This window comes from Stigmatopora argus, chromosome 13, assembly GCF_051989625.1.
Source record: "Stigmatopora argus isolate UIUO_Sarg chromosome 13, RoL_Sarg_1.0, whole genome shotgun sequence".
Taxonomy (NCBI): domain Eukaryota; kingdom Metazoa; phylum Chordata; class Actinopteri; order Syngnathiformes; family Syngnathidae; genus Stigmatopora; species Stigmatopora argus.
In genome coordinates, this window is record NC_135399.1 from 16447911 (window position 1) to 16467830 (window position 19920).

General features: G+C 38.7%; 1 protein-coding gene across 6 annotated transcripts in view; it reads right to left on the bottom strand.

The window, feature by feature from the left end:
* The window catches only part of slc39a10 (solute carrier family 39 member 10), a 137827-nt gene that overhangs the window by 53726 nt on the left and 64181 nt on the right, over nt 1–19920 (bottom strand). For 5 of the 6 annotated variants that reach the window (XM_077617480.1, XM_077617483.1, XM_077617479.1 and 2 more), the window contains exon 4: nt 3172–3294. The gene's annotated coding sequence lies outside the window, so the exon portion shown is untranslated. Of the gene's footprint in view, nt 1–3171; nt 3295–10327; nt 10471–19920 lie in introns of those variants that run through there. The other variant, XM_077617481.1, reaches the window with a different exon arrangement.

Sequence of the window (19920 nt, forward strand, 5' to 3'; positions counted from 1 at the left end):
GTATCAACATTTTATTTACGACGCCTACAGTCTTTTTATTTCACGTCCACGTCCTACTGAGGTGTTTTGGTGGAGGCGCACACATACCCACACACACCACCGCTATATTGTAAAAACAGTACAATCTATCAATGAGATTTACATACAAAGCTTTGTCAGATTATATCCTGTTATTTTGTTTTGGTGGACCTTAATATAGTGAGAGGTCAAAGAGAAAATGACAGTGGGTTTCTTTTCCATGTAGCCCGTCTGGCACCTCTAAAAGCTATAAATCATTTATTCATAAGGGTCTGAAGACTAACCTTGACCTGAAACTTTCTGCATGTTTACCAATAATCCGAGTTTTTTTTAATTTCTCTGAGGTTTTGACGGATCTTACAATCTGCCCTGATTGAACTAAAGAAGACGTTGAAGAAGAAACTGACATTGAACCCAAATGACCTAATTTTGATTACATTTCCCACTTGTTGAGACTTTTTCTGAATCTTCTTATGATTGATAAACCAAACTATTTTGTGTCCAACAGTGAAACTCGTGTCTGGGCATATTTTTTTTGAACATTGCGACAAAGTAAAAAGCCTGCAGTTCAATCAAACCAAAATCGCTAACGTCCTGTTCCATTTTTGACATTCATGGGAATCCTGTTATGTTTGAAATACCCACCAAATTCAGTGCAAAATTGAAAATGATTAAACTGGGGCTTTTAAACAAAATGCTGGAGAAATAAACAAGCTCCCCAGAATTCCTTTTGACAATTCAATCTCATGATTTCTTTCCTATCATTTACAACTGTACAATCTTGAGAACCTTTGCACAATTTGAACATTTCTAAATAAGCTAGCCAACCCTTATTTTGGTCTCTCTCCCACACACATGGCCCTGATAAATACTGCTACAGTAATCCCTCGAATATCACGTATATTATAGAACAAACATGGCCGCGATAATTTAAAAACTGCAAAGTATTTTTACACTTCAGAAAAAAATCCACCATGTAGTGAAGCCGCCAAGTGAAAAAGGATCACAATAAAAACTCATTTTTTTAGTAGTTATCGTATGTTACATCAACCAACAGCACCTTTTATATAACAGACGTATTAACCAATGAGGTGTAAAGATATGTGAGGCGTGGTAAAAACTGCTATATTCGCATCAGTCATGTCAAATGTAGGATTGGGGAAAAAAAAGCAAGCTATTTCGTGGAATGCAGCAGATGAGCAATTCTGCAGGAATATATGCAGTACGGCGTCTTTGAGGTCATACATCTCGCTGGGTGAAAATGGACAGCGTTAATGAGTGAGCTAGCAGCGGCGCTTTCCAATAACGCTCTGACAAGACGGCCTTGGGCAGGAGAGCTAAGTGACAGACGGACAAGCCGAGTGGAAAAACTGTCGGGACAGGGGAGCCGATGGCCCGCCGGCCGAGAACAGCGTCACGCAAAAAGTCTCGCCATCGCTAATTAAATGATAGAATCTGCTCAAAAGAGGATTCAAAAAATAATGCCATCACGACTCATACAAATCTCTAACGATGCAAATGGCCCCCCAAAAAATAATCGATGTAATGATGCCCATTAGCATGTTCAAAAAATGGCGGAAAGTGAGTGTATATTTATCGCGAAATAAAAACTTGATAAATGTGGCATTCTAAGCAATAGGGAAAGAATTGTGACATTTAAAAAAAAAAGATTATTTTCCTAAAATGTCCTGAATGAGCAGTTGAGTTTTGAAAAGTTTGATGCAATATGGAAAACTTTCCTAAATTTGAGAACGTCAGATGTATTGGAAACGTGACAAATTGTCTTGAAATGTTAAAACGGAATATGTTGACAAATGTATTTTTTGGGGGAGACATGGAATTGTCGGGAAAAGCGTTGAGATTTGTAAAAAAATATATATACATATATTTACTACTCTAAATCCTCCACAATTTGTGTGTAAAATGTACACAAAAAATGGATGAAACAAAAGCATCTAATTTTGCGGTGTGAATGAGTGCAAAATGTTGATCCTTGGGGAAATTAAAAGCCAAAGCCAAAGAAAACAAAAGCACAAGCTGCCTCCTTTTCCAAGTTAATAGGAAGAGGCTGGCCGCTCAGCTGGACTGACACTGATGAACAAGAAGTTTCAGAGGGTGCCGTGAATGCGGCGCCCTCGGCCATTGATTTCCAAGTGACACTAAAGTGGCTGTTTGGAAAAGATGACCTGTCAGTGCTTCTCAAGGGGAACGCGCATCCACTGAGGCATTACCGGAGGAGACTCGAGCGTGACGTGGCAGATAGGAACACCACACACTGCTGGACATTCACTTTTTTTCCTTTTTTTAATAATCAATAGCCTCAGGTCTATGGGAAAGTATGACCTGAGAAGACGTATGCATTTTTTATGTCTTGTTATAGGGCAAGGGTGTCAGACTCGGGTTGCTTCGCGGGCCGCATTAACGTCAACTCGATTTGATGTGGGCCGGACCATTTTACATATAATATTTAGATATTTTTTTTAATAAATGGATTAAAAGAACTGGATCAAAAGCCCTAACTGTTCCATTTTTTTATAGATCTAAAACAATGTTTATTTGAGCTTTTTTTTCTTAGTAAAGGAAAATCTCTTTTAATCATTATGTTCCATATTATAGTGGAAAACAGAAAATATTTTTCTATATTTTTAGATTTTACGAAATGATTTTTGAACTAAAACACAGAAAAAATGGATTAAAAAAAATACAATTATTGATTTAAAAGGGGGAAAATCAGGAAATATAATATATATCTATAATTTTCATTTTAATTTGATCCTAAAACAGAAAGTCGGCACTGATTTACTTTCTCTGGCCGCACAAAATGATGCGGCGGGCCAGATTTGGCCCCGGGCCGCCACTTTGACACCAGTGTTATAGGGAATGGAATGCATTATGTTTATTAGTAGACTATTTGGAAAGAGCTGTCTGATGTGTGTCGCATTGTGTTTGGATGTCAGGCTTTTTGTGTCGATTTCCGTGAAAAGTGGGATTTGGAAGATGAACCAAAACATGTTCGCTAAAGGTCAGCCACTTTTGTTTTGCTCGAAAGTTGAACACAAGAAATAGGATGGGCTGCCCTTTTCTTTGCCCGTGCAAAAACAAAACACACAAACCATGGATTTGCCTGTCATTGAAATGATTGAATTCACATACTTGTTCTTTTTGGCGTGCTCCTCGTTTGACAAAGATGAAGTCAATTCGGGCTCCTCCCCATTGGCATTCGACGCTCGTCTCCGTCCACGCTCGCACCTTGAGCTCCCGTTTTGATTCGCTCACCTGTGAAGCATTAGCAGTAAATTGATATCATTGTTATCCATCCATGTTTGGCTGGGTCTATATGAATATATAATTTTTTTATTTTATTTTTTACCTTGAAGCATCACCGACACGGGTTCATTTAGCATAAAAATGGCTCATGCTAGATTTACTTTCCGCTGACAAAGGCGAAAAAAAGCCTGCTTATTATATATCAGCAGAAAAATGATGAATATTAAGGGTGACATTTTTTTTCTCCATGATTTAAAACCGTTCTCAGGTGACATGATGGAAGCCAGACACTTTCCGTTTATGCAATATATGAAGAATTTTATTACACAGAATGTCCACTTTGGGTAACTCCATTTTTCTTGGACAAGGGGGCAAATCTGGTGCAAACCAGTATTTCTCCAACAACATCTTCATCTTAATTATGCTACACGTTGACTTTTACAGTACTGACGATTGGTAATTTACTTTTTTTTAACAAAGTATTCAATTTTGGAATTCAAAGTACTAGACAAGACACTTCGAAAACATTGCAAAGATGTAAAAATTGCCTATGAATGGTTGGCTAGTAAAAATGTCTAAATCTTTGACACCAAACGAGTAAAATAAAAATACTGTCAGCTGAATTAAGGATGCACGAACACGTTTATAGTTGCTCCGCCATTTTTTAGGTTCAAATTCAGGCTCCGTCCGGTATAGACTTTTCAAACATACCATTTAAAAGAACCTTCTTGGTAATTTACTTTTTTTTTTAACCATGTATACAATTTTGGAATTCAAAGTACTAGACAAGACACTTCGAAAACATGGCAAAGATGTAAAAATTGCCTATGAATGGTTGGCTAGTAAAAATGTCTAAATCTTTGACACCGAATGAGTAAAATAAAAATACTGTCAGCTGAATTAAGGATGCACGAACACGTTTATAGTTGCTCCGCCATTTTTTAGGTTCAAATTCAGGCTCCATCCGGTATAGACTTTTCAAACATACAATTTAAAAGAACCTTCTCAATGACAAAACATTGGTCTACACCAACGATACCCACCATTTCAAGGCCTGTGCGAAGTGACAACGTGATTTATTTAATCTATCACGTGGCAGAGTGGAGTTCATTAACGACACGATTCTATGAGACTCTTAAGAGGCTGTACGCTTCATTGTCGTATCCCTTCCAGCAACGTCTATGTGTGTGTGTGTGTGTGTGTGTGTGTGTGTATTTCATTGCGCAACTAATTAACTGTCACTTTGAATATGACAGATTGCTATCTACTTATTAGAAATCTCCAAAACTAGGCGGGCTGTCTTTGTGCCACTGAACCGTGGGCGCATCGTCCACGTCGTGTGCGACGAACACATTCTCAATCACGCAAATTGTGATGGTGACAATAGTCGATGATTGTCTCAACAGCAGAGCAGCAGTCCGATGAAATATGCTCATTTAACACATTGTCATCATAAAACAACACAGATTTAAATAATAGGATTGGCATTGTGCTATTGGGATTTTAAAAAAAAAGGCTCCTGTTTGTTGCATCTTGGATTGCTGTTTTAAAATACAGTCATTTTTTAGATCTATAAAGGCAGGTTGATTTATAATATTCAAGAAGTAACTCGAGTTGGTCCACTTGAGACAATAGTGATCGTATTAATTAGTTTTTTTTTAAGATCTATCCTGTCATTGAGTTTTTTAGATGTTACCATAAATTCAGCCATTAAGTTTGTAGAAAACTTTGCACCGATCCCTAAATTTTAACCAAAACACGGAATATAGCGCCAGATTTTTCTTGTTTACGATCGTTGGGCTAATCAATCTTACAATTGGGCTCTGACTAAAAATGGGAAAATGCTCAAATGTATTTTTCCCGATCATGTTTTGTGTGTTTTTTTCTTACCATCACCAGACATGACATTTGATAGGTCTTTTAATTGTATTTCTTTGGCAGCCGGTCTGCAAGAGTGACCTAAGAGGTTGTTTTCATGCCATTAGCAGTAGCAAGTGATTATTAAAATAAATTCTGTCACCCTGCAACAGCATTGAAACATTATGATTGAAAGACAAAAGTTCTGTTCATTTTATTGGTCTTTGAAATGTGAAGATAAATATGTAGGAAAATAAAGAAAGGTTTCAGTTTACAAGCGCATGTCTTCAAAGCGATAGTTACATTTATTAGCCATTTTACAATCAGCATCTGAATACAACTTAACAATTTTGTCACATTTTTGAAGCCACTTTTGTTCATTAAAGATGCTTTTGGAGTTTTCTGTCCTTTCAAACACACCCAAAATTTCCCCCGTGGTTGTCCAGACCCGAATAAATAGCAATTGTTCACAGCTTCATTTGATAAAATTTCCAACATTTCCTTTCCGCCAGGCGTTATTAAGCAATACAACCGACTATTTCACAAAACTCAAAGTCCTCAAAAAGTGAAAAGATTGGACCATAACATCATTACGGTGTTCACAAGCACTCATAATTAAAACTATGCTCTCATTTCATTCCTACAGAAACAACTGAGAGAGCTATTAATGCAAAAAAAATGTTTTAAAGCAAGCTTTCATCAGTGAGGATTCAAAAACAAAAGCCCAAAAAGGAAATTTAGATTTAAACGATGCCCTTCCCCATTCGCTCGTCCTTTTACCGTAAATGAAAGCCCAGAATGATTACCCCTATCTAACTTCGTCATCGTCCTATAAAGCTATTTCACGACAGATGGGGCATTTTGTGATCGACCAAAAATAATGTGATAAATGTGTGTAGAAACACGGGCGAATGGTATCTGTAAATGCTGTCTGACTAGCCCGCAGAGCTTGAACAAAATAATCGAGATTGATGATGCATCGCTCACTGGTAGATTTCATTTGTCTGTTGTCGTGGTAATTCCTAATCAACAAATACAAGCTGTCGCATTTCAAGTGACACTCTGAGGGAGGAGAACGGAGAGGAGAAGAAAGTCTCTAACGGCGTTCTGCCCACACGACGAAAGCGGAAAAATTTGCGCTTTTCGGAAGGCTACATCGGAAAAAATTTTGGTTTTATGGAACGCTTCATGGGAAAAAAATTGTGGTTTTTGGAAAGCTTCATCGGGAAAAAAATGGTGGTTTCGGAAGGATTCGTCGGAAATAAAATGGTGGTTTTCGGAAGGCTTCGTCGGAAATAAAATGGTTGTTTTCGGAAGGCTTCATCGGAAATAAATGGTGGTTTTCGGAAGGCTTCATCGGAAAAAATTGCGGTTTTCGGAGGGCTTCATGGGAAAAAATGGTGGTTTTCGGAAGGCTACATCGGAAAAAATTGTGGTTTTCGGAAGGCTTCATCTGAAAAAATGGTGGTTTTCGGAAGGCTTCATCGGAAAAAAAATGCATTTTTCGGAAGGCTTCATCGGAAAAAATTGTGGTTTTCGGAACTTTACGTTAGAAAATGTTGGTTTTGTCTGGCTGCGACCTCCAGGGTGAGAAAAATCAGTAAATGCTGCATCATTTTATCGGATGGCGAAACTAGTTGTCCGCACGGGAGGCCTACACGGTGAGGACCCACCAGGTATCGAACCCACGATCCCAGAACCGCGAGGCCGGCGCGCTAAACACTCGCCTGTTAAGATATCGATTATATTCTACACTGGGTCGCAAAAACAAAAACTCCAGAAAACCATTATTTCCAACATTAGAGAGAATATGAAGCGCGTTGAACAAAGACGCCAAGGTTTGACTTTGCGTCTTCTTAATCCTTTCTTCCCTCCGCCACGACTTTCATTTCCTTCTCATTACTTTCCTCTCCGGCTTGATCAAAAGGTCTCGGGAGTCCGCACTCGACCTAAACTCTTTTAACCCCGACTAAGCTCGGTGGCAGCTCGTGTTTTATCGCCGAAGGAGCGCCAACTTTTTCCCGCGGCGAACACTGAAACTAATTAAAGTTGGGCTAGAGAAGGCGTCTTGCGAGGAAGGAAATGAGGAGAATCAACTTGAGTGAGTGATGTTGCTAAGGTGGTGCTGGGGATTAACAATTGCGGGGAAAAGCGCTGTCTCGCGCTCGTTAATCTATAATGGCCCAGATTTGCGGCAAAACTGGGCCTTTTGCAGGGCTGACTTCCACTCTTTTGTTTCGCACGTAGCGGCGACCGACTCCTATCGTACTTCTGCCTCACAGCTGCACTGGCGCCAAGACACAAATGTCTGAATACGGAGTCAAATGTTCAAAACTAGTCCTTTCTCTGTTCATTTTATCCACTCTTTTCACATCCTTCCGACATTCAGAATCTGGCAACCATAATCGAAACGTTCCAAGAATGACATTCTCCTCAACGACTCGATTTAAATTGTTCGGTGTCATTGGCGTTGATAAATGTGGCTGAGTACTTCCGCCCTTAACACTTTAAAATGAATGAATGTCTATCAATTACTTAAATAAATATATATTATATAAAATATATATATATATATTACTTGAGTATGATGTCAGTACTTTTTCCAGATCTGCCTCATTCTTTATATTCCTAGGACTATAAATACATATTATCATTCATTTTTCTGAACCGCTTATCCGCACAAGGGTCGCTGGGGGTGCTGGAGCCTATCTCAGCTTTTGGTGGCCAGCCAATTACAGGGCACAAGGAGACAAAGCACAACCAATCGCAGATAAGAGCAATTTAGACTTTTCAACTAGCCTACCTTGCATGTTTTTGGGATGTGGGAGCACCCAGAGAAAACCCACGCAAGCCCGGGGAGAACCTTTAAACTCCACACAGTGCAGCCCCCCTGGGATTGAACCCTAACCCCCAGAACTGCGAGGCCCACACGCTAACCACTCATCCGCCTAGCCGCCTGATATATATATTTTGAGAATATAATGTATTTTTAATGCTAGAATGAGTAATAAAACACGAGTGCTCATTTATTTTTCCCAGGTTAAATATGAAGGCCACCCGCCCGCGTTGGAAGAAGCCGCCGGTACATGAAACTCCGTCTCGTGTGCTTCATACAAGACGGAACGTGGCAGACATATTTAATTTCCCCAGCAAAAGTATTGAAATATCACAAGATGACTTCAACAGATTTTTTTTCCTCCAACCTTAATGATTAAAAAAGTTCAACTACAGCTCGGGGACCGTGCGCGGCTCTCCGTCTTTTTCCCGCTCGTGCGTAACAACGCAGGACTTGAATTTTCATGCCCGTCCACGTCCTCCGATCATTTGACATTCTCCTTGTAGAAATCCCTTTAGCTTCCTCTTATAGCTACCTAGCACGCACTCCAGCACACATTTCCGCTGAATAACCAAAAAGATTTCACTTTTTATACCGCAGGATCAGAAATTTAAACCCGTTTTGGACACTCTTTCATTCTTATGATTGAAATGTTTAAAAAAAAAAAACTCCCTCCCAGTAATCTCTATTTGTGAAAGATGTGGAAACTTTTTCTGCTTTAAAACCGATTCACATGTTCACATGGTTTTCTACGATAGCATTGGTCTGAAAGCTAAAGATAGCACGCAAATGAAATTTCCCGATAAACATGTTCACATGGTTTTCTACGATAGCGTTGGTCTAAAACCTAAAGATTGCACGCATATGAAATTTCGTGAATACGGGATGAATAAAGTTATCTAATCTAAATTACGAGAGTTTTGCGAATCACCGAATGAAAAAGTGCAAAATTGGTAAACTGTTGAAGGGTTAAAACAACGACAATCACATTTTGATTCGACCATAGAATCAAACTCACGAATCTGAAAACCAAATTCCTAGCCAGATTTATAGAATATTGTTTTATTAATCGTTATGTAAGAAAGAGTGCAAAATTTGTAAACTTTTGGAGGGTTAAACCAACGACAATCGCATTTTGATTCGACCATAGAATCAAACTCACGAATCTGAAAACCAAATTCCTAGCCAGATTTATAGAACATGGTTTTTCTTAATCGTTATGTAATGACCAAAATAAATCTATTACCGAAACGAGACGGCTAAAACTGCGTTTCTGGAAGGTCACAGCCAACTCCGAAGTTAGCTCTTTCCCATTTCTGACAATCAGTTCACGCTCCGTTTCCCTGCAACCTTAACGAGGACCTGCCGTCAAATATCTGCAAACGTTTGATTCCCCGTGAATTCCGAACACCGTCGAACTCGAGATAACTCAACGTTTAACTCCGGCCGGCCTTAACGTGAGCGAATCAGTTCCGGCGGAATATTTATCCGAGTTCAAATCGTATCAAGTGAAGAAAAGCCACAAAGTTTTCGTCCTTCAGTGCCATCGGTTGAGATGTTTCGTACGCCGAGGACTCTTCGGTGGCGCGTATAATCGAGGTTGTCTGTGTAGCAAGACTGAAATCCGAGTGTATGCGTGGGGCGCGATGATCGTTTATAGCAGAGATGTTGCAGGCAGGATCCCATTAAATATTCATCGCGGATCATTGGACATTCATATGCTGTCAGACGCTGCGCTCCACTCAGCCATTTGCTAAATCTTTGAACAGAAGGTCAAAACTCCTAAATAATAGTCAGCAGATGTGATTGGCCGTGGCTCTTGTCGAGGTCTTTTCACATTTCTTTGACCAGTGGGGCATGGTTTTGATCTTTGCTAGATGCAGGAAACGCAAGACTTTTGTTTGTGGTCATCTATTTAATGTAGTTTTTTATTTATTTATGAATATCTTGTTCAGGATTTTAATTGATTCTATTTTGGTGGTTCAGGCTTTGCGGAATTTACGGTGGTGTTTATATACGGTCGTATTTGGACTCCTATTTTGATCAAAATTGGGATTTTTGCTAAAATGATACTAGAGGATAAAAACATGTTTGTATTTACGCGTGTTTGATTAACAAATAATATTGAATTGAATGCATTTATTGTCACAAGTATAATGAGATTTAATGCTTCACCACAAAGTGCACAAATAACAACAACAAACAAATACATAAATAATACTACAAATATACAGGTTCCTTTTGCCCCCTATTGTAGTTTGCTAAACTATAAATACACTGATTAACACCCTAAAAGTAACATCAGTAGTCAAAAATGAATGTGAATAAAAATAGAAGTGATTGACTTACTGAGATCTTTGGCTTGAAGTTGATTTTTTTGTTTTAAGCCTTTTATGGAGTTCACTTGAATTTGCTTATAAATGATCATCTATCTACTTCAATACTAATTAGAACAGAAGTGGGCAAAGTATTCCACAAAGTGCAGGTTTTCATTCCAAGCTCTAAAAAGAAAACATTTCCACAAATGCTGTGTGTGTCACAAGTGCAATCAGTGGAGTGAAGTCAGGTGCTTCCTGTTTCAGCACAAACCCCATTGGTTGAACACTGTGTCTATGTTGGATGGCTTGAAACAAAGGAGTGCCTTGCCCAGCCCTCAATTAGATACTTACAAACCCATGTCTTAAAAGATATTTACTTACTACAGCTCCCCAAAAATTGCTTGATGAATAAGTACATATTTCTGAAAATTTGCCCACAAAAGTTCGAGACCTTAAACATTTTACAACTTTGATTTAGTAAAAAAATATATATACGTATACACTTATGCACACACACACATACATATACACACATATATGCACTTATATACATATATACACATATATACATATATATATATATATATACATACACATACATATATATATATATACACATACACATATATATATATACACATACATACATATATATATATATATGTATATATATATATATATATATATATATATATATATACATATATACACATATATACACACATACACACACACACACACATATATATATATATATACACATACATATATATATACACATACACATATATATACACACATTTATACATATATATATATATATATATATATATATATATATATATATATATACATATACATACACATACATATATATGTAGACATACATATACATATATATGTAGACATACATATACACATATATACATATACATATACATATATATAAATAGAGACAGACAACCATGTGCACACACACTCATGGCTAGGGGCAAATTAGCCTACCATGCATGTTTTTGGAAGGTGGGAGGAAACTGGGGTACCCAGAGGAAACCCACGCAGGCCCGAGGTGAAGATGCAAACTCCACATAGGTGGACGTGACCTGGATTTGAACCCAGGACCCAAGAGCTGTGAGGCCGACCCGCTAACCACTCGCCACACCGGGTAGAATATTCTTGTGATTATATGCTGTGGGTAGTGTGTATGTATGTGTGTTTGTGTGGGGAGTGCGGGATTATGGATGACAGGGTTGTCCGCCCATGGTGCAAAATTAATCAAGATTCCCTCTTCCAAATAGCAATGTCCATATGGACGTTAAATGGTAATTAAGGCTCGAGTGTTTTAACACGATATACAATAGGTGACTAAAAACAATTATGATTGACAACCCAATGAATGCTTTAGTGACACACTGCTGTGTGTGCCATTTTTTTTTAATGAAGGATGATAACCACACAATTGCAACAGTGCAAGGCCACGAATAGAAAAAAAATGGTGGAAAAGGGTTTTCTTAGCAAACAAAATGTCTAAACCTTCAATGTTCTCACACAAAAATAACTTGCCGTTGACCCACATAGGTTAAGAGATAAATCATTTGAATTCAGCACCAATTTGGGCGTCCAAGACCCGCGGCAAGTAGCAGCCTTCACCAGAGAATGACCACACGGGCTGACCGATGTAGGCCAGAAGCTTTGGGGATCTCTTTACAGTCTAGGACAAGGCACAAAGTACCCCAAAAGCACAGATGGGATGGAGACTGAATCCGCTTTTGTTACTATGGCGACTGGGGACTGAGGCCTTTATGACTTTTTTTTTTATTTGGAGTCCATCACAATTTTTTTTTTGGAGTCCTTTACGACTAAAGTTATTTTGTTAGGAAGTGAACGGCCATAGCATACAAACAAAAGCCAATTTTCCATTGAGGCACAAATTCAGAGATTGCTATTTTTATATTGAATAAATATTATATAAATTCATTTTCTGAATCGCTTATCCACACAAGGGTCACGGGGGTTGCTGGAGCCTATCCCAGCTGACTTCAGGCCAGCCAATGGCAGGGCACGAAGAGACAAAGGACAACCAATCATAGCTAGGGTTAGGCAATTTAGTGTTCAACCTAGGAATGTATGTTTTTGGAATGTAGGAGGGAACCGGACTACCCAAAGAAAACCCATGCAAGCCCAGGGAGAACATGCAAACTCCACACAGTGAGGACCCACCTGGGATCGGACACAGAACCCAAGAACTGTAAGGCCGTTGCGTTAACCACTCACAACCGGGCCGTCATTATAGATTTACGTAAAAATAATGACTCTTTTGAAAGGCAAACACGGCTCATCTTCTTTGGCCATTTTCCATATGTTTTGATATAGAATTTCCTTAAATTTGAAAGGCACACTTGGAGGCCACTTTCAACACCAATTGCTCTTGAGAGACAAACAACACCATTTTGAATTGTTGACGTTGACCCCCCCAAAAAAGCAACTTCTCCACGTACACACACGGCAAAAACGGCGTAATGTTCCGTCTGCCCACCACTGGCAAAATGACTGAAGAATAACAGATGCGTGTCCTTGCATTGCACATTAATTATGCATACACACAGTGGCGCTAATAGACATTTGTGACTACTGGCACATGGCAGGAAAATATGTGACTGATCCTTTTTGCCTTGAGCTTGGAATGACATTTAGAAGCATTTGTTATTCAGCTAGTTGGGTTACAAAGTGCCACTTTTGGGGAACTAATCTTTGCACAGAAAGGGCATCCAACCTGCACAATAATTTTAATGTAAGCCTTTTAGATTTCAAACTTTTGCAGTCGAACTAGGGGACTGGGGTTACATTAAATTCAGGTCACACATTTTTGGACCCGAGTTCCTTTTGTTCAGGATTACGTTGGCTATTTATTTATTTATTATTATTAGTAATTGATTATTTTGTAATGTTTTTATTGGTTCTTTATCTGTTTGTTTGTTGGTATTTGTGAACTCTCTTACTGTTGTGACTACTTATTTATTGATTATTTATTTGTATGTTTGTTTGTTGTTGTTATTTGTGCACTTGGTGGTGAAAGCTTTAAATCTCATTATACTTGACAATAAAAGCATTCAAATCAAATCAATTCAATAAATTGCGCTTTTATCTGCCATGTGTTTAACTTGTCCAGTTGCTTAAAAGCAAGAAAACTGAAAAATGAAGACATTTTTGCATCTGACATGCCCAATTATGCTCATGTTTTCCATAAAAAAGAGAGCTATTCACGCTGCTCTTTTGTTGAAAAGTTCACTCTGACCTGAAGGCTCCGTTTGTCAGAAACCCTCCAAATTGATGCGACGCTCCACCCTGGGATGGGCAAAATTTTGAATTTGAAATCAGACAATTTTTCTTGTCCGTGTCTGTGTTGATGATGATTAATACAGAATTGAAAAAGGTGGCGCTATTCAGATTCGGAGCGCTTTTGACCAGGAGAGAACTTTCTTCTTCGCATTTCTACATCTACGAGGTGGTGAACCTAATCAGGAGGATATTCACACGGATCCAAGGAGAGTCATTTAAAACACAACCTATTTTGCAAGCCCCCTTCTCCATTTCCAAGATGAGTTTCGAGGGTCCTGGAAGCCAATCGACTTTGTGGGCGAGTTAAGGTCAAGTGCACGAATGAAACTAAACGCTACGGCCAAAATAAGGAGAGCCAAATATTCTGAGGAAGGACAATGACACTTTTTTTTGTTAAAATTGATCATTTCAACTTAAGGTAGAAGTTAAGGAGTTCAATACGGTGCCAAATCAAAGCATGACGTCAATCTCGGTGAGTCGTTTTCACGATCTCTTGAGTTGATTGCGGACTTTCAGTTGATGACATATGTGACCCTGGTTTAAGAAAGTGCTTAAAATAACATGACTTTTGTTTCAAGATGGCTAAAAAAAGAGCAGGTACATCATTTCACATGCTCATACCCTGAATTTGTCATTGGGTAGGTTTTAAAATGAGAGTCTTCACGGATTTTCAGATTGCTGAGGTGCTATCCACTAGAACACTAATAATGGCATCCATATTCTTTATCCTCTGTGAAGAAAAGAGTCATTTTAGTCCCGCTATAATGAGCTAAAAGCGGTTTCAAAGTCCCTAGACGGCAATGGGCAGCACAATGGCCGTTCAACGGATGTTTTTTTTTAACTGGAGCAATTAACTCATTGGCCTCGATGGGTGTCAAATCCATAAGTGGGAGGGCTGGTAGTGAATGAGTTAAAAAGCAATTTTCATGGGCAATGTTCCCTTTCAACTCACCGCACTTTCAGACACTTATCTTGCTGGAAAATTCCCAAATATTCCCAAATGTTCCAATTTAACAAGAGATCAAAGTATGTTTTCAGGTTAACTTTGCCATTGAATGCTTTGGACGAGAGTGCCCTAGTTTTGTGGCTACGGGACATTTGTGCTGGTTTCAGTGGGAGAGCTTTCACGCCGCGTCCGCCTTCGCCTTTTAAATGAAAGGAAATGAGCCTTCTATTACCGTCGGCGACACCACCTGCTGCTGGCGCCATGGCTGTAATTCCCAGGATGTCAACAAGTGACACCTCAATCACGTTCACCATCTCCCTGGGAAAATTGCCCCCGTCGACCTCAGGCGAGCTGAAAGGAACCTGTATTTTGCTCAGCTATTTGCCGACTGCTTAATGCCGCTCTGCAGAGTGCGCTTACGTCCTCTTGACAGATTCCGTGCTATTAGAAGATGGGCCCTAATTAAAATAGATGGGACGGACGGCAGCGCTTTGGAGTGGATACGCAAGACCACGGCGACATATCAAGAAAAATGCTTAACTGGAGCAGCACTTCTCCAAAAATCGTTACATAAATCTGACGTTGCCAAATGGATGAAATACTGACTGAATAGATGCGACTTCCAGGATGTGAGTCACATTACAGACATACAGTATGAGCCAGTATATAAAAAAAAATGTATTCCTGGGTCAGTTTAAAAAAAAATGTATTCATGGGAATCCTAACATCACTCTTCTCTATGGAGTCAAATTTAGAAGATAACTTTACAATCACCCTTTAATTTACTGACTTCATATTTAGAAAATCTGACAAGATCGTTCATTCATTCATTTTCTGAATCCCTTTATCCTCACTAGGATAGTGGCAGGGGGTGCTGGAGCCTATCCCAGTTGACATTCCGGCACGAGGCGGGGGACATTCTGAATTTGTGGCCAGCCAATCGCAGGGCACGAGGAGACAAAGGACAAAGGTTAGGTAATTTAAAGTGTTCAACCAGCTAGCCTAGCATGCATGAAAACCCATGTAATCCTTGGGAGAACATGCTTAGTCCACACAGGATGAGCTGGGATCGAACCCAAGACACCAGAACTGTGAGCCCGACACACTAAACACTAATCCACCGCACCGCTCTGACAAAAATCAGACTTTTGTTCTTTATACATCAACAAAATTCACATTTGTTCTAAAAATACTACCCCTTTTTTTCCCCCCGGACCATTTTAAGACCACAAAAAAACCTTTGTAATCATTAACCCTTTCTCTCAAAACAATACCTAACCAAAAAACATTGTAATTTCCCCATATCTCCATAAAATGAGCAACATTAATGAAATACTGCATTTAATCCAACTATCGGTAGCGCCACACGATATCACAGGGCCGTATGAATAATAACGAAGCAACCTCAACTGCTATTACACGTTCCTTTTGGAAACGTGTTCGCTCCTTCTTAATTATTCATTAGCACTAATGCAAACTGCTGATAAATGGTACCATGACTTATTCATTATTATTATAATATTAGCTGAAACCGAGTAGATGTGAATGATTTTTGGCGGTGTTCTATTTTAAATGCGGTCCCGTTTAAATGCTTTGGCCGAGAAGGTGAATTTCAGTCGGGATAAAACATGTTCATCGGAAATAAGGGATTTTTTTTAACCACATTTTTTATTTTTTTTTAATCTACGTTCGTGCACTTCATTTCAGGATCAAATATAGAATGCCAGAGTAATTTAATAAGTATTTCCTGACGCACGAGTTCCAATTATCATCACTCTTACCTTAGGATCACATCATCACTAATGATTATTATTCATGAATGGATAATATCAGGATATTGATTGATTCAAAGCTCATTAAGCGCAAAAAAATAGCCAATAACCAATTACATGCTTATTTTTTTCAGTCTTAGTTTAGCTTGAGTTAGCTGTAATGCTAGGTATTTTGGTCGAGACATTTAATTTTTCAATTAATATTTAGGACACAGGATTTGATAACAAAGCCACGCAAAATTTGGCAATAAGGAGTTAAGTTGCTTTTAGGATGTAAAAATATTTTTTGTAAACAATTCATAATGAAGACAATGCATGAATCCTTTTTCGCATTGATGTTAATCATTAATATAAATTGATTCTTTGGATTTTATTCATTATTTATTCCCATTGAGATTATTCATCATTATTTTTTCATGATAATGATGAATAATACAAGCAATTTTTCATTTTTAATGTTCACTAATGTGCTATTTTATCCCTAAAGCTCTTATTGGCTCTTGAATTCCTCCACCAAAAAAGGCACCTTAAAACTAGAACGGGCTATTTCCTATTTTGGGGGGGGGGGGGGCAAATGTTGTAATTGTTGTAAGCCTCTACAGGGGTGGTTTTTAATTTCATTTCTCTCCCTCTGAGCTTCCAGATGTTTCCATTTCCAACAGTGGTCAGCAGGCGATGATCGATCGGTCGCCAATGTTCATTCCTTTACGGTGGCGGACGTCCCGACAGGAAAAACGCGCGTGTTATTAATGGCGTTCATTAAGACTCAGCAGCAACGGAATAGAAGACTCATTAATGTCATTACAAAGGCCAATGTTTTCCTCATACTTTATGGAAAATATCGCAAAATTCATTCAGGTACCTGGACGACTATTTTTCAAATCATTGAGATTTGTGACATCATTGATTTGAACAAAAAATGCTTGCAAAGGAATTTTGAAAGGCAAACATTCCAAATGACTACTTTGACCATTGACTCAGATTTTTGAAAAATATCTTCAAATTTAAAAGCCCCAAAATGTACTTATGCTAATAATTGGTTTCAGTTTTTGTCCTTGTGCCTGTTCAAAATTATATTAAACTATCACTTGGTCAGATCTTTATTTCATTCTGGTCAGAAATTTTTGGATGATGATCGTTAATTTTTACGTTTATTTTCCAAGCAAAAATGTACTTCACTTATTCTTATGTTAACGACTAGTTTCAGTTTTTGTCATTGTGTCTGTTCAAAATTGTATTAAACTATCACTTGGTCAGATCTTTATTTAATTCTGCTCAGAAATTTATGGATGATGATTAAGATACTATCGTTATTTTTTACGTTTATTTTCCAAGCAAAAATGTATTTCACTTATTCTTATGTTAACGACCGGTTTCAGTTTTTGTCCTTTTGCCTGTTCAAAATTAAATTAAACTATCACTTGGTCAAATCTTTATTTCATTCTGGTCAGACATTTTTGGATGATGATTAAGATACTATCGTTATTTTTTACGTTTATTTTCCAAGCGCTACTGTAGTCGCCGCACTGCTAACCACGATTATGTGAGCATCATCTGACGTAATAACCCCCGTTAGCCCATCCACATTTAGTATAAATGCGCCCCTGGTTAATTGGAGACTGCTTCTATGCCCCCCACCCTCGAGACCCTATCAGTGTTTCCTAGCCTGCAGCCTAGGTGCAGTCGCAAGAATACCAGTCATGCATTAAAAAACGATATGATGCATGTCGACAAGGCGGAAAGCACACTGCAGCCCCCCCAACGTGGAGACGCTCGCTCGGGTTCTGTGAAGTGAAAGAAAAACAACTTGACAACCTGTAGATATTTATAGCGGGCGTAAAGGGGGGCGGGGGGCTTATTATGTCAAAGTCCAAGCCTCGCAGAAGAACCCTCCGGTGGCCTCTGTGCGCTAAACCCGGGCTAATTAAGATGATGCTTGTCATTTGGGATCACCTTCCTGGTCCTTATTGTCTGTGGCAGCTAGTGCACGCTTCAAGGTTGACGGACTGTCACGCTCGTGACAGGTGATGAGGAGAATGATGGGATGTCAGCCGAATGGCGCTCACTGGAGTCAAGTCAAGTCCGACACTAAGTTTTAACTCCAGATGGATCGGGAACGGTCTGCCATTGGAGGCAATTCAAACTTTTTCCCAACCAAGCGTCCTGGCGACCCCTCAAATCAAAAAGTATCTGTTTTTATGAACACGCGCATTAAAACTGACCAATAAAAATTGGCGTTTAGCGTAAAGAAGTGTCATCCATTGGGGCAATCGATTGTTAAAGTTACTGTTTATAATAAGGCTGAATTTTAAAGGTGATCTTACGTGGAGATACTGCGGAGGAATAGTACTAGTAATTCTTTTTTAAATAGAGCTATTTGATAAATGACCAATACAACCATCTTAATTGTGCATGTTAGTCATGAAAACACTAGAATGGACCTGATGTTATTCGCATGTTATACAATTTCATTATACGCAGCTGTGTATGATGACAATAAAGTATTTTGATTGATGTTATGGATTATATTAGATTAGATTATAATTGTATTCCCATATTCGGGAAATTTCTTGGTTGCAGTAGCAAAACAGACAAGACACACAAGACATTGTAGACCTAGCTAAAAAACTGGAGCCACACACAGGAAGTCCACAAGCTGGGGACCTTCTGTATATCTTATGTATATTCTGGATGTCAAAGGAAGGCTAGAACACCAGACCAAGTAGGTGATAGGCTAAAGCAGGGGTCGCGAACACGCGGCTTTCGAGACGTATGCGGCTCCTGACGTAAACGAATGCGGGTCTTTGCTTCCTATCATATTCTGTGCCCCCTTTTTATGTTTCTCTTATTTTTATTCTCACACTCAAATTCATCAGGGCCCATGAAAAACAAATAAATTATATTTCAAAAATAATTTGGCAGATTTGGGATTTTTTATGCTGCTTTTGACGCAAGGTGTGGCTCTTGGACTCTCAAAGTTTCACATTTTGGCTCTTTGTGTCCAACTTCCTCATCAACCCTGGGCTAAAGGGTCTCTTGATATAGTTTTTTAAGCTTACATGTCAAATAATAATAATTGTAGCGAGGAAGGATGAAGATGTTTTTCTTGCTGTTCAAATGTGACGGCAATTAAGTGTATATCCTTTATACACATTTCTTTCCTGCCACAGGAAGTGGAGATGGAAATGAGTGGCTAAAAATATACTCTTGCACATGTTTTGCTTACATTTTAAAATGAGTTGCACAAGCAAAAAGGGAGGAAATTTGGAATTTTGTGTTCATTAGGCTCCATTGCACCAGATGGACTCAAATTCTGAAATTAAAGCGTGAGAAAATTGCTCTTAAAATGAAACGAACAAAAACAGTCTGCAGCTTTTGGGCAAGAGAACACAAAAAAGGAAAGCCTTTTAATAGCAACTCCCATCGGGATGCTGTGACAAGCTGTCAAAAACAACTTTCTTTATCGGGGATGTTGACTTGAAAGTTTGAAAAGTTTGCCTTTTTTCACCACCTTTAATACACTTGGAGAGATTTTTAAGGCAAATAGCAGCGCTGTTCCTCATTGGC